This window comes from Salmo salar, chromosome ssa28 (assembly GCF_905237065.1).
Source record: "Salmo salar chromosome ssa28, Ssal_v3.1, whole genome shotgun sequence".
NCBI lineage: Eukaryota > Metazoa > Chordata > Actinopteri > Salmoniformes > Salmonidae > Salmo > Salmo salar.
Window position 1 is genome coordinate 14,093,662 of NC_059469.1, and position 3,839 is coordinate 14,097,500.

Here is a 3,839-nt window from a genome sequence, read left to right on the forward strand (position 1 = left end):
CAGCATGGAATTCAAATGAGGAGATAGACAGATGGGTCAGGGGAGAAAGAGAAAATGTCCACTTGGGAGAGATGAGGATTCCAGTGCCACCACCCCGCTGGCTCGATGCTCTAGGGGTATGCGAGAACATGTGGGCAGACGAAGAGAGAGCAGTAGGAGTAGCAGTGTTATCTGTGGTAATCCATGTTTCCGTCAGCGCCAGGAAGTCTAGGGACTGGAGGGTAGCATAGGCTGAGATGAACTCAGCCTTGTTGGCTGCAGACCGGCAGTTCCAGAGGCTGCCGGAGACCTGGAACTCCACGTGGGTTGTGCGCGCTGGGACCACCAGGTTAGAGTGGCAGCGGCCACGCGGTGTGAAGCGTTTGTATGGCCTGTGCAGAGAGGAGAGAACAGGGATAGACAGACACATAGTTGACAAGCTACAGAAGTGTTGTTTCTTGTATTATTGTCTCTTGTGTCTTTAGAGAACTGTTTCACTTTGATATCCTTTTTCTTCTGTCCTGATTTTCTCTTTCTTTTCTTCTGTTAACTAGATATTCTTTGTTGTTCTTCGTTAGGGAGCTAGCTTCTTCCAAAAGAGTCCCTAGCAACTGCTTAGCAACTGGTAAACAATTCAGCTAGCTAAGATAACTACAATTTTATGAAAAATAGTTATTTTTCAAAAGCCTATCTTCTTTGTTTGTTGCTTGTTTTTTCTCCTCTTCAGTCTTGCAGTTTTCTTTTGCTTTTTTCCAATGTACTTCACTCTAAAAACCATGTAAATTTCAATATTTGTAGGAGCTCATTTTTCAGCTGCTGCTGCTCAAATTGGAGTTCCGGAACATTTAATTCATTTGAATTAGAGGTGAATTGCATTGGGCAGGCTTTTGTTCCAGCCCAGCACTAACACACCTGATTCAACATATCAACCTCTCATCAAGACTTTGATAAGCTGTATCAGGTGTAATAATTCTGATATGTAACTTACAAAGCTTGTACTCCCTATAGCTCTCCAGGACCAGGGTTGGGGGGTCTGGTTTAAACCAAGTATGTCTCTCTGTTTTTAAGGTTTATTACTGTTTGAAGGTATTATGTTCCTAGACTAGATAAACTTAAGAGACACCACCAGACTGCAGGTAATAATGTCATCATAGGGAATGGAAATGGTAGTCTATTTGTCTCGCATCCTGCTCTCTTCCTCTCCTTCTCTTTCTCTGACTCCCTCCCTCTCTCCATGAGGAGAGGATACTGATCCAAGCACTATGAAACTGAAGCATCTGTGTGAATTGAAAGATTGTAATACAGTTTGACGTGATTTCACTTGATCATTAAAGTTGGCTGAGACTTTGGGTGTTTTGAAAAGCTCTTAAAATAAAATGTATTATTTATTATAATAACAACAATAATAGTGCTTGTTTCTGACTCTGTAGAGGCCCGTATGCATGAGAGCTAATAATGTACCATGCCAGGTAGGTGAGGGCATTTTCCTGCTCCTGCGTCACCACAGATCTTAGTATTAGTCAGAAGTAGTGTTTATAATTAGTGTTTATATACAGTGCCTTCGGAAAGTATTCAGACCCCTTGACTGTTTACACATTTTTGTACTTGCCTTATTATAAAATTGATTAAATAAAAAGTCCTCAGCAATCTACACACAATACTCCATAATGACAAAGCAAAAACAAGTTTAGACATTTTTGCACATTTATTAAGAATTAAAAACAGAAAAACCTTATTTACATAAGTATTCAGACCCTTTTCTATAAGACTCAAAATTGAGCTCAGGAGCATCCTGTTTCCATTGATCATCCTTGAGATGTTTCAACATCTTGATTGGAGTCCACCTGTGGTCAATTCAATTGATTGGACATGATTTGGAAAGTCACACACCTGTCTATATTAGGTCCCACAGTTGACCGTGCATGTCAGAGCAAAAACCAGGTCGAAGGAATTGTTCGTAGAGCTCCGAGACAGGATTGTGTCGGTATAGATCTGGGGAAGTGTACCAAAATATTGAAGGTCCCCAAGAACCACCAAGACTCTTCCTAGAGCTGGCTGCCCAGCCCTGAGCAATTTGGGGACAAGGGCCTTGGTCAGGTAGGTGAAAGAGCTCCAGAGTTCCTCTGTGGAGATGGGAGAACCTTCCAGAAGGATAACCATCTCTGCAGCACTCCACCAATCAGGCCTTTATTGTAGAGTGGCCAGACAGAAGCCACTCCTCAGTAAAAAACACATGACAGCCCGCTTGGAGTTTGCCAAATGGCACCTAAAAGACTCTCAGACCATGACAAACAAGATTCTCTGGTCTGATGAAACCAAGATTGAACTCTTCAGCCTAAATATCAAGCGTTACGTCTGGAGGAAACCTGGCTCCATCCCTACGGTGAAGCATGGTGGTGGCAGCATCATGCTGTTGGAATGTTTTTCAGCGACAGACTGGGAAACTAGTCAGGATTGAGGGAAAGATGAATAGAGCACTCCTGCTCCAGAACACTCAGGACCTCAGACTGGGGCGAAGGTTCACCTTCCCAACAGGACAACGACCCTAAGCACACAGCCAAGACAATGCAGGAGTGGCTTCGGGACAAGTCTCTAAATATCCTTGAGTGGCTCAGCCAGAGCCCGGACTTGCACCCAATTGAACATCGCTGGAGAGACCTGAAAGTAGCTGTGCAGCGACGCTCCCCATCCAACCTGACAGAGCTTGAGAGGATCTGCAGAGAAGAATGGGAGAAACTCCCCAAATACAGGTTTGCCAAGCTTCTAGCATCATACTTGAAGACTTGAGGCTGTAATCGCTGCCAAAGGTGCTTCAAGAAAGTACTGAGTAAAGGGTCTGAATACTGATGTAAATGTGATATTTCCGTTTTAAATTTGTAATAAAATAGCAAAAATTTGAAAAAATGTCGTTTTACTTTGTCAGAATGGGGTATTGTGTGTAGCTCGATGAGAGAAAAAAAAACAATTTTATCAATTTCAGAATAAGGCTATAACGTAAAAAAATGTGGAAAAAGTCAAGGGGTCTGAATACTTTCCGAAAGCACTGTATGTATATTTCTATACAGTAGACATCAGTGGTGTAGTGGAGTTTACACACCTTTTTTATTTTGTGAGAGGTTTTAGCCACCTTTTGTGGAAAAATGCATTAAAAGTATAGGGACAGTTACTTAATTTAAACTTGACGGCAATCGGAATCTACCACTACATCACTGGTAGAGATCATGTTTTAAGATTTTGAGGTTTGTAGCTAGGGATAGCTGAAGAGTTATAACCTCTCACTTTGCCAGAAATTCACACACAGTCAACAGCCATAGACTGTTCACTCGGCTACCGTCTGGCAAACGGTACTGGAGCAACTGGTCTGGAGCATCAGCTCTCGGACCAATAGGCTCCGAGACCTCTTCTAGCCACAAGACTGCTAAATAGGAAATTAATGGTACCCAAACTATGTGCTCTATGACTCTATCTTGCACTGAACCTACACACTCTATACATACAGTACCAGTCAAAAGTTTGGACACACCTACTCATTAAAGGGTTTTTCTTTATTATGACTATTTTCTACATTGTATAATTATCTGAAGACATCAAAACTATGAAATAACACATATGGAATCATCTAGTAACCAAACAAGTGTTACAAAAATGTATTTTATATTCTTCAAAGTAGCCACTCTTTGCCTTGATGACATCTTTGCACACGCTTGGCATTCTCTCAACCAGCTTCACCTGGAATGCTTTTCCAACAGACTTGAAGGAGTTCCCACATATGCTGAGCACTTTTTGGCTGCTCAGCATATGCTCAACTCATCCCAAACCATCTCAATTGGGTTGAGGTCAGGTGACTGTTGAGGACAGTT